Consider the following 12188-nt stretch of genomic DNA (forward strand, 5'->3'; position numbering starts at 1 on the left):
AAATTAAGTAACAGCATGTGCAAATGGGCGTTTAGCCACGTAACTACCCAATTTGGGGGTGCCAATGCCCATCTGCTGGTCCTAATTTCACCAGGACAATTCCGGTGTGCATCTTGGTGATTTTTTTCCTTAAATATTTTAAGGTCATTTTAAGAAAACAAGGATAAAATATTCTTGCATAACAAATACAAACTGAAATGGGAAAATAGGACTTAAGAGTTATTACTGAATTCAATGAGATTGAGGAGTGGGGACTATGCTGTTACCTAGAAGCATCATAAGCTTATTCTTTCAAAGTAAAAACGCTCCCTAAAATATATTTAAAATTGTGTTTGAAGCCATAAGTATAAGGTTTAAATGCTTGGAAGAAAATACTTATACATCTCCTACCGTTTGGTCCTGAAGTTTTTGTGTAATGCTTTTATATAATGAATAGTTGTATTTGCACTGGAGCTGAGTTTTTGGTGCTGGGATGAAAATAGGCTTTCTGGTTGCATCCATATTTCATCTCTGAAGCCTGCAGAACATGTGCTGTGTGTTATGAGGAGGCAGTCTCCTACAATAATCTTGTAGACCTGGCTAAACGTTTTCTTATGTGTAAATTAAAAAGCCAAAAGCCTGGGTACAGGTAACTGCATTTCAAGCTAAGTTCACACTTGTGCAAATGACTTCACGTCAGCTACCTTTTTCTTTGGGACAAGAAAAACTGCTGGCAGCATTTATGAAGGTGTTTTTGTTGTGAGGACCATGAACGTAGATAATATAGTTCAGATTTTGAAGGACAAATGTATTTTTTCTATAGATCATGTCCTAGGTGCCATGAATGCAGGTAGTTGTGATGGTGACCTGGGGGACTTGGGTGCCAGCTGCCTGCAGTAACCCCTGGCATAAGCTGGTTGCATTGAGGCAGGACCATAGCAGTTTTGGCAAGTGAAGGCATGGAATAGATCCGATATTTGTCCTGGTGAAAACAGCCCTGCTGAGCTCCAGCATCACAAGGCTGCCCCAGGGGTGGGCGTCTGGAGGGGTTCAGCAGAGTCCAGATCTTCTCACGGTTCTTGGCTCTGGTCTTAAGGAGATGTATTGCACAGTGCGTTTGTATGCAGAAGCCTTGTTTGTCGAAGATACAATAGATATTTCTAGAAACTAGAGCACGATGGGTCTGAGCCAGGGACTAACGCAGGCAATGAATGCTGTGACTTCAGTGTGGCAAGTGCTCACCAAATGGTCTTTGTCCTCCTTTTTCCTGTCCTCCAAATATTCCCTGATTCTTATTTACGGTTACTTTCACAGAGTTAAAATCCCAGTGTTTTCCCACTGACTTTCCATTCTTGGCAAATATTTTAGTTTTGATTAAAACGGAAGGGGAAAAAAAGTGGATGAAATGAAAATTAATTTACAGACAGAACAACCTCCATTTGAATTAGAAATTTCTGACACAGAGGAGTCGTTTGACCTGTGCTCTACTTCTCCAACTCTCCAAGTCGCTGTGAGAGTAGAAACTTAACAGGATTAGGAATAAAAGATGCTAATAATAGCAAGTATTTTACATTTAGGATTATGATGGAAGATACCATCATTAACCTTAGCCCTAGGACTTGTTCTAACACCATTAACATCCTGACCTAGAGCTTAACACCATCCTATTTTCCTTGGTTGGTGAAATACTTGGCTTTGTCTTAAACTTTCTTTTTCTTATTAAAAAAGCAAGTCTAACAGTTTGTGTTTGTTTAATGTTTTAAGGTCTTTCTCTTTTGATGTTTCTCATTTGGGATAAGAAGCTTATGATGAGAAAGGGGGAACGGTAGTCATCGTTTTCAGGTTTAGGCGAGGGATATTTAAATGCAGGGGGTTTAGCTAGGTGGCCTATTTCTGCTGCAGATCAATGGTGTTGAGAGCTTGACTGCCCTTTGTACTTTGAAAATCTCTTGCTAGACGCGTGAAGTCGGGAACATAAAACCATACATGGGCAGTAAATTGCTTTACATTAAAAAGTCCATCGTACTTGAAGTTTCCAAAATGTCTGATTCAGGTTTGACTAACTATAGGTTTTGGAGCCAAGCCAATGTTTTGGCTGGGGTGTACTTCCACTCCAGTTTTGGCTTAATTTTGAGTATAAAAGCTGAACTTGGTCACGTAGACCCAGACTCCATCTGCTTTGGTGCTGCAGCCTCTCAATCTGCTTTTAAGGGGTAAGAAAGTTGGGGAGCAGGGGGAGAGATATACAGGGGGTGGGTGGGGTGTGTGAGCGAAGGGGAGCAGGGGAAGCCATGGTATGGTAGTGCAGTGTATTCCTCTGCTGTGTTCTACAGCATCTCTCAGATGTCATTTCTGACAAAAAAATTACTATTAGTTTTTAGTCGGCATTGCTAGGTAACGTTTTAAGAGAAGGCTGTGTAATTTATGCTCTATCACTAATCCAGCATTTCAAAACAACAAATTTAAGAAAAGTTATTTATTATGTTCACCGATATCAAGAAAATTTAACAGTCGTATTGTAATAACACTCTTGTACTTTTCCACTGATTACTGAGTTTGACATAGCAGGACAATTAAGTCTCCTTCTGGCAGAAGTTGTTAGGACTACTTTAATGGCACCAAGTGCCAAGATTTTATTTCCTACCTGAAATGCAGTGCAACAGAGCAGCACAGTGCCGTCTCTTCCTCACTTCTGGCAAGCGGTATCTTGGAGATAAAAGGCACTCTTACAAGTTAAACCCATCATACATGATACACTCGGTTTTGTCCCACATTGTTGTCTGTCATGGGCCACGTTGACCAACTGCTTCACTCAGTCTAACTCAATTTGTGTTTGAAACAATATGAATTCATGCAAGTTAAGAACCTAGCTCCACACACTGTCTTTTTGTTGATCTCCAGGAATTGCTACAAAGATTTTTTTTTTTTTTAACCTCAAAATTATTGGCTGTGTACTTTGGACTCTCTTTTGTCGGAGGGGGAGGTTGACCCTCTCCACTTTGTGAGTACAGTGATGACAGTCGCTGGAACAGAATATTAACTCTTCAGGCATATAACGCTGTGAATAATGTGTACTTTAAACTAGATCCTGCATAGAAAGGATACAAAAGGATTTTTAATACACAAATCATCTTTAATGGAAATTGTCAAAAAATAGTGAAAACTCAGCTCCTCCCTCCTCGTAGTCCTATTCCGTTTTCAAAGTGCGTGAGAAATTACAGTTTTTAAGAAACACAGAAAAGTGAGAAATTTTTGCAGTATAAAGTGAACTATGATATATTGACACTACAAATCCTTAATTAGGTGGGTTTTTTAAAAGTTGACAGAACTTAGATTTTTCTAATTAATTTTTTGTCTGTTCAAAGAACTTGACCTTTTTTCTTTTCCAGTTGAAAGGATACATTACTTGGCCATTACTTTTTTTTTTTTTTTAAAAAAAAAGAGAGTCCTAAAATAATATGAGGTACATTATTTTTTATTTGCAGTGGTAACAGATTTGCACTTTTAATTTGACTGTGTTAAATGTTATGGAAGAAGCAGGTCACATTAGGGTGAACTGTCTTTATTGTTATCCTAATACATTTAAAGGGAGATATTCAAGGCATACTAATTTGTGTGATAATAACACCCTCATCTGGGCGGTCCCAAGCCAAGGAAATCACTTCATCTCATTCAGCTTTTTGCTGAGTTATATTACATGTATTATCATGCATTAGTACACTATGTAAATTTGCTGTCCTTTGAATGACAGTTTATTATAGTGACACTGGCTAGCGCCTCGTAGGTAGGGTTGTGTAGGCTTCTTAAAGCAGGTTTTCTTCTTCAAAATATGCATTTTTTTTTTTTGCATTTGAAAAATTGAAAGTAATGATATGAAAATGGCAATTTTTCCACTGAGGGAAAGCTGTCCGGTGTTATTAAGAGGACTCCAAAGATCCGTGACAATTAGTTTTGTTTTCCAAGTTGAGCTCTGTTTCCAGTTGGTCTCAGTTAGTTGCAAGCCACACGCAGTGGTTCGGGTTTCCTGAGAGAAGGGAATAAGGCAGGTGATGAAATTCAGCCACTGGAGCCATTTTGTCTCAGTCTTTTTTTGCATGGTGAATGAGTATTTTCCTACGCAGATGGTGAGCAGCAGCTCCATCTTTGCAAGCGCGTGTTCATGCTACGTGTGGAGGCAAGTCACTGAAGTTTCTCTTGAAAGTCCATCTGAGTAAGGCTTTTGCCAGATGGTGCTTCCTAATGTGGATTAAAAAAATGGTGCGATTGGTAACGGGCAGCGTGGTGGTGCTTCTGCTTGGGTGGCTGGAGGGATCGTCTGGCTGGAAATACCCATAATTCAGGTAACTGTGGCACATCTGGAAGATTACTACAGCAGTTGTATTTCTGGCGAAGCACTTCCACCTGGCTTAGCAGTGCTTGCTCATAGACTGAATTATTATGAGATGAAGAGAGTATATTTTACTTATTTTGGTTTGTGGTGGTTTTTATTTCACCCCCCCTAATTTAATTTTTCGTAAATGAAAATTTCAAAGGACACACTGTTGTATTTCCATGAAAAACTCCAAATGAGTTCTGTAGGTTAATCTATTAAAACCAAACAAATTATTAAAAAAAAACCAAAAAAAAAACCAAAAAAAAACAACGCAACAAACAAAAACCCTAACTCCCTTCATACCCTGGATGCTTAACGTTTAACAATTCATGTTCCAAAGAATGTATGTTAAGTTGCTATTTGGTGAAACTTTACTTAAGTCAGTGACTGTTTTAAAATAATTGTTACCATATATTGTGATTTTAAGACCCTTCCAGAGGCTGAATATATGATATCCTAGGCTAAGAACATTTTAAATACATGTTGAAAAGATAGCAAACCACTGAACTCACAGAAGATTAAAGTACTTATGAAGTTTAATGTGATAAGAATCTCAAATGTATTTCAGAAATTAGCAAATATTTTTCTGTTTGAATAAACTGAACATATTGGCCCAGGGAAGGTGCAGTCTCTTAAAAGTCCTTAATATAGATGAGAATGACACATCCAAGTCAAGAAACACTGACTACTGAATTAAGTACATATTGGCTGTTAGAGAAAGCATATGTATATATCTGTCTCCCTATCTACACGTAGGAGACGGGAAGCTGTGCGTTGGGAGGTCCTGAGCTTCAGGAGGAAGCAGTCGATCACCCTGTGCAGCAATACTGATGTACTGGGGTTTCTCAGGGACAGAAGCTTCTGCCCACACACCACCAAAAGCCACATTTCTGGAGTTCCCCTATGAATGTGCTAAGCTTTTTCCCCTTTTATTTTTTTTCCTTAAAAAAAAAAAAAAAAAAAAAAAGCAGCATTCTTTTACAAGTGCCTGGCCCAAGTGGGTAAGTGCAGAGGAGGTGGAGGATAAGCCAGCTATGACCTGTCTTCTTCTGCCTCCTGGGCTTCACATCTCTGGCTCCTCCGTGTATGCCCGTGTCACTGCAAAAAGTCTACGAACAAGCTATGGATGGAGCATTTGCCTCTTGAATTTTCGTGCTTTTGTTGATTTGTTGCATAAATGTTATATAAATGTAGCTTTTTACGTGTTAATATTACATACTGTTGAGGTGCTTGCAGTCCCTTCAGCGTTCAGAAGCGCTATTTAAAAATTAACTAAAAAGCAGGTTCCACCATTTTATAGCATTACCTGGTTTAACGTGAGTACATGAATTATTAACTGTCTGTCTTGTTAAGTACCAGATCAGTGGCTTTTGCTGTAGATGGGGAAGAAAAAAAGCATGCAGTGTAAAAGTACTCTGCTAAAGAGTAGTAAAATAATAAAACTCCCCAACCTAAACTCAAAAACGAACACGAAGTGTGGGTCTGACGTGGCTTCTTATGAGACAGTGGGAACTTTCCCCAAACTGGTTGAGCCGTCACAGCCAAAGTGCTCATCAAATAAAAATCACAGAAACTTGCATCTTTTCAAACTTATTTGGATGATGAGAAATTTGAGCTGAATAATTTATGTATAACAAATGCTATGAAGCTCTGTGAACTATTTTTCTGACCTATCTGTAGAAATGACTTAATTCCAGCATGGTCCATTGACAGTGGTTAGAATTGCCTTCTAAGCTAAGCTACGGTGCTTAGTGCTCATCACATCCTCTCCCTCAAACAGAGGTGAGGGGCTCAGTTTTCCCATCAGATGGGTAGCATTGTCTGGAAAAACATAGAGATATCCATCTTTCTTTTTTTTTTTTTTTCTTCTTTTTCATGAAAGAAAGCATTCTCCTTTAAAAAAAAAGATTGCTTCACGTTGTAGATTTTACTTTTTGTTGTCGCTTGCTTTGGAATAAGAGAAATCAGCCCAACAGTCAAGAAACAAAAGGATACTAAAATCTATTTGTAACCAGATTCCTCCTTAGGCAGATTCAAACCGTGGCTGTAACACGAATGAATGTAGGTGTATCACAAAACTGCTGTACTTCAGTGCCAAAGGTGGAGACGTCCAGTGGTTTGTGACTGGCCAAATCCTTGATATGTACTGGAAAACACTGGGCGTTTCTACTTTTCTCATGACGCTTTGAAATAGAGGCACCAAGGGGATGATAACTCCCTGCTTTCTGAAAATGAAATACCAGCATCATTCCAGGAAGCTAAATACATTTTAAGGGTTTGAACAAACAAAGTTAAAAAGCCCCATCTTACCCAATGGTATTGGTACATTAGACCTGAGCAAATATTTACCTAAAGAGCTGCTGGAGTAGTAGAGTTCAGAGAGAAGTGAAAAGTGTTCCTGGAGGGTCATTCCCTGTCACTCCTCAGCTCCAGCACTGTCCTTTCCCTTCTTCTGTCCACCAAACACTTGCACTAATTAGTGCCTGTGCACGCGAATGCCTGGTGAGTTGTTACTCTCCGTGATGGCAATATTATTTGTCTGGGTTTATCTGCTCTCATATCAGCTTTCTCTCTTCCACAGCCCCCATCCTTTTTATTTATTGATTGATTTAGTATTAATTTTATATCCTTAGAATGCTAGCTCTAGCAGAAATGGTCACTTCTGCCTTCTGTGCTGTTAAGAAATCAAGTTGAGCCAAGAAGAAATATGTGAACAACCTAGGTATTGAATTGAAATGCATTCATTACTGATGGTAAATGTTTAATTAGTGCATAAACTTACTAGCAGTACCCCCTTCCCCCCCAAAAAAAAACCCCCAACCCAACCAAACAACCCAAAAAACCATATAGTTTAGGTACTTAATCTTAAACAGTCTTTTATTGGAGATATGGTCATTTAAGGAGCTTGTTCTTCTCTTTTATATTCAGCAGAGTTGGTTTGGATGACACTGTGTTGTACCACTCACTCAAAAAGCTGAGACGCAGCCCACAAGCTGCAATATTTGCTCATCAGCTACCCGAGAGTTGGGGTGTAGCTGATTTTTGTGAAAGGTAAGAAAAAAGTGATGTCCAAGTATTAACTCTTTTCCCAATAATATATGAGCATTTGTTGTGGGGTTTTTTCCCCTCAAGCTTTCTTCCCTGTTTGACCCATAATTTTCTTGTGCAGAAGGTTCACTTTTCCTTCTCCCTAATTATCCTTGACCTATAGCTCATGAATGAGGCTCCTGATTGTCCAGCTGATTTCAAATCTCTGCGAGTGTGGAGTAATACATCGTTCCCAGTGATTTGGAACAAACAAGGCCATTCTCTATCCCCACATGAAGTTCTGCGTTTAAATCACACCATATGAAATCTATATCTCAGCGAGGTCTTCAGGCTGCAGCAGTACACAACTGCAAACTCCCATAGAGGACTGAAACGTCCCACAAATTGTGGCAAATTTCCCACAAAGTCCTGCAAATTGCAGCAAAATTCATGGGAAAAGAGACAGGAAATGATTTTTCCTGCCTGGGGAGAGCTGTTGTAGAGGTCTGATCTGCAGGTTCTCACAAATGTTGGAGGAAAAATACATTTTTAATATTGCACTATGGAATATATCTTTTCCTATTTCACACTTAGGGGAAAGCACTAAAAATTTAGTATGTGTTATAGATGTTACTCTTCACTGGTGTGATATAGCGAATGCCACAGGTATATGTATTAGTACAATATAATACAGGGATGCTGGATAACGTGACTGTTGCTGAATGTACGCTCCTGTTCCACCTACAACTTGTCGACTCCCTAAAGTGGCAGTACTTGAGCTGCTGCCATTTCAAATATTAGTAGAAAGCCACGTATTCTTTCATGCTTCGGTTATAAAGGGAGTATATAAATTATTTAATTGGGAGAAAGTATTGCATTAATATATTTACACTTCTAATGCATTTACAGAAACATGCTCCTACCTAGTGAGAATAATAAAACATTGGTGTAAAGTTGCACCGGAGACATGACCGTGGATTGCAAGGAGTTCTACATGGAGAAGCAGCCTGTTTTCATCCTCTTGTAGAAGGTGGTTGCTGCATTTTCAGAGCAAGATACAGCTGCCTGCTCTACCCTTGCTGGAGCTCTGCCAGAGCCTACTTTTCCCTCAAGAAGCATGTGGTTGTTATACATCCTTCTATTTTGCCTCACTGCTCCCTTCATCTCAAGGGCAACTGCTCTCTACAGATCACTTGTACCGTCCCAAACCGAGTTTGGGATAATTGCCCCACTGGTGCGGTGTGTCTTAATCTGATTGCCAATGTCAACTCAAAGGAATGTGTTTCCCTCAAAGTCTTCTAATTTAAGTGTACTGAAGCTTTTCCACTAGTTTAGTTAACTAGCACCCAGGCTTGTGATCTGCTTAGGCTTATGTTTCACAGGTACAGCTAGAAGTCTGAAATATTTAAAACCATATGCCTGTTTGCCTTGAAGAGGAGGCCCTGTTTTTTAAATTTCATTTAGTCTTTCTGGATTTACGCTTTAAGGCAATGGATTCTCAGCTGCTGTAAAAGCGTTGAAATTAGAGTCCAGATTAACCACAGAATTTAAGAATAGCGTCAACGCTGAAAGTGGCTTTGAATGAGATGTGGGTGTTTATTAGGAATGCTCTGCTACACAAAACCTGCTCCTGAGTCAGATAGAGACTGAGTTAATGAAGGAGGGAGCCGAAAGGATCAGGGAATACTCTAGGCTCCTGTGCATCCAGTGCCTGCGGTCACAAGTTTAGATGCCGGAACAGAAACATGACCAGGAATCGGCCACAGTGGGTAGACAAGATGTTGGTGTTGTCCATGGTCTTCAATGGAGCCAGTGGAGTTACCTAGCTGCCATGTGAGCGTGGCCGGCGGGCAAGGTGTGACATCCTTCAGATGTGCTTTCCCACCTTGCTGTGATTGCAGCTCATGGATTTCCAGAGCTAAAGACATACCTTTAACAAACGTATTGAGCTGCTCCTGGCACAGAGGGTTGGTAAGAAGGAACCGGTACATCTGTTTCATCAGGAAATGTTTCTTAGATCTAGGTTAGCAATTTAGATCAAAAGTGGGAAAGAGGAGGTTAAGGGAGAGGGCCGGTGAAGACCAGTCTAGTTTACATGGCACTTGCAGGGCTCTGCCTTGGTCAGGATGGAGTGGAGTGGGAGTGGAGACTGCAAGCATGTTATCACGGATTAGCAAAACTGCTCTGGTAAGATTTAGAGAAGGCTGTTGGTCTCCTCTTTATACTTTCTCCTATGTTTCTTGTTCTGTTCTTTACTTCTGTTGTGGCTGGACCTGGGCAGGTAAATGAGAAACAGGCTTCATACATGCTGGTGGCAGCAGGAAAACAACTCCATCTTTAATATGACTTCCACACAGAATAAACTCACCTTTGTCCAGATTGAGCTCCATCATATTTTTGCTGCTTAAGTTAGTGCTCGTTATGAGACACCAAAGCAAAACCACCCTTTGGTGAGAGTGGATTCACTGCAGTGTTGGATAACATAGACCTTCACTTGCTGCCTTGACCTAGAGTTGCTTTGTTGACAAAGTGCATTTATGCTAGTACTTGAACTAAGAGGGGACCTGTCAACAGCTCTTTGCAATTTTATTGCTTGCATTATTTTAATCACCCCCATATAGTACCAAAAAGTATGTGTATTTACTAAAAATAATAAAGAAAACTCCTCCTTGGGAAAAAAAGAATAAAAATAAATGAAGCAAACCCTCTCTTCCAACCCTGAAGTTAAGTGGAAATGCTTTTGATGCCTTCTTTTTAATAGAATAAAGATGTGCACTAAAAGTGCAACAGGCATTATAACAGAATGACCCTCTGTCCATCTACTGTTACTAAGAGAGCAGCAGCCTTGGTCTTGCTGTTCTGAGCTTCCTGAAAGGTGTTACAGCTTTGCCACAGAGGTCTCGTATCCCGGATAACAATGATTTACCTTATTTACGCAAAGCTGACCTACCCTTTAGTATACTGCTCCTTCACTTAGTCAGCTCGATGGGTGCCAGATATTGTTCTCCTGCAGGAAGTTCTTCCTGGAATTCTGCAGCAAACCAAAGGCTCAGGCAGTGGGAAAATGAAAATAAGGTCAACTTTCCCTTAGGACTAGAGAATACAAGAAATACACTGACACCATTTGAGACCTCCTTCCCAGAAAAATAGAAGCCACAAATACAGCCAGATTACACAACTGATTCCACCATTTCTTACCGTTCTCCCCCCCCCCCCAAGATGGATTTCATCTAACCTGTGTTTAGAGCAAAGATAAACATGATTTATTTCTGAGAAAGATTTGTTCGGAGATTGCTGTCTTATTTTAATATGTAGAAATGTTAATTTGTACTGGGTATTACTCAGTACAATCAAGCCTTTGCAAAAACAGAGGCACAGCAGATAACTTGTGTAAGGCAGAGTAGCAGTATTTATTTTTGCTATGAATTGCACTGTTAATCTAACTTCGAATAAGCAAATATTCCCAGCAGGTCTTAGCTAACGTCCTCCTGGCTGGCCGGGGAAAATGTGCAGGAGCTATGTGAAGTTCTGTAGTATGAGCAATGCTTAACATACGTCGGTGACAGGACTAAGGCATGTGTAGTTTTGGGATATTAATAGTTCCTTTCACCCCACTTGGCCCTAGTTTCCAGAAATTATGAATCATAGCTTTTGATAAAACAGAAAACAGTAACAGGGAGGAAAAAAAAAGTCATCCATATTTCCCAGGAATCATTGCTGAGCATCACTTTCTCAAACATGCCTCCTCTTCACGTGTATCTTCCCTTTCTGAAAAAGGGCTCGGCGAAAGATTTGGATCTGCTTTTTGAGATACAGAGATTACTGTCAGATTACAGACCTGTGATTAAAAAAGGGAGACGACGATGAGGACAGGAATACTATTGAGCTTGGGCAATAAAAAGTGACAGAGCTGAAACATTACCAAGGAATGTTTCAGAGAAACAAAGGATGTGGTCTTAGGGTCTCCAGAGAGCGCAGTTATTTTATTATATTCTGTTTCTATTATCACTATCATTTTGTTCCAGGGAGATTTTCAGCAACTTGAGAAATAGATTTTGGGGCCAGCTATCCCTTCGATATGTGCACGCAAGTTCTCTGGACTTTAATTGGAGCTCAGTGTAGGCATCCGAGGGCAAGATGTCGCCTTTGGTGGATGGCTCTCTGTAGTCAGCACACAGTGTCAATATATACACACACACAAATGCAAGTATCCAAAAGTGACTGCTTTAACCTCTCGTTAACATGAAAGGCTCCGAAGGCAATGGGGACATGTTAGTTAGGAAGTATTGAGGAAAAAATATATTTTGAGGCTTTTTTTATCCCTTATGCATCATAATCATAAGTTTTATATTTCTTTTTTTTTATTCATTGAAGCAGCAAGCACACGCAGTTGCTGTAAAACAATCACTAGATCCCATGTGAGGTACCGTTTCAATTTTACGGTAAATTTCCTGTTTTATGGATTCCTTTCTGAAAAACACCTCACAGCATTCTCCAAAGAATATGAACTTTTCTTTAAAACATAAGAAATTGCTGCCCTGTTAATAGCATTTTGCTTTAGTCCTGACTTTGTCTTCATTTTTTTTTGTCTCACCGGTTGTTGTTGTTATTACTTCTTAAATGTTTTATTTCTATTTTACATGCTTCTCATTAGGGTTGCTATTTTAGAGTCGTCTTAAAATATATATTTTATTGCATTCAGCTAATTACATAGAACTTCTTCAGATGTGAAAATGCATCTTATTTACAAAACCCCCCTCTGATCAGGCAGTAGTTAAAATACATGTATAGGATATTACAATTTGAAGTG

At 39.6% G+C, this 12188-nt stretch overlaps 1 long non-coding RNA gene across 2 annotated transcripts in view; it reads left to right on the forward strand.

Annotated features, from left to right (window-relative positions):
- LOC142602279 (uncharacterized) overlaps positions 1–12188 on the forward strand; it is an 86823-nt gene that overhangs the window by 48287 nt on the left and 26348 nt on the right. The window contains exon 1 of one of the 2 annotated variants that reach the window (XR_012835945.1): positions 7290–7402. The exons of the other annotated variant lie outside the window; for it this stretch is intronic. This is a non-coding gene — a long non-coding RNA (uncharacterized LOC142602279). Of the gene's footprint in view, positions 1–7289; positions 7403–12188 lie in introns of those variants that run through there. 2 annotated transcript variants of the gene reach the window in all.

This window comes from Balearica regulorum, chromosome 6 (genome assembly GCF_011004875.1).
Source record: "Balearica regulorum gibbericeps isolate bBalReg1 chromosome 6, bBalReg1.pri, whole genome shotgun sequence".
Taxonomy (NCBI): Eukaryota; Metazoa; Chordata; class Aves; order Gruiformes; family Gruidae; genus Balearica; species Balearica regulorum.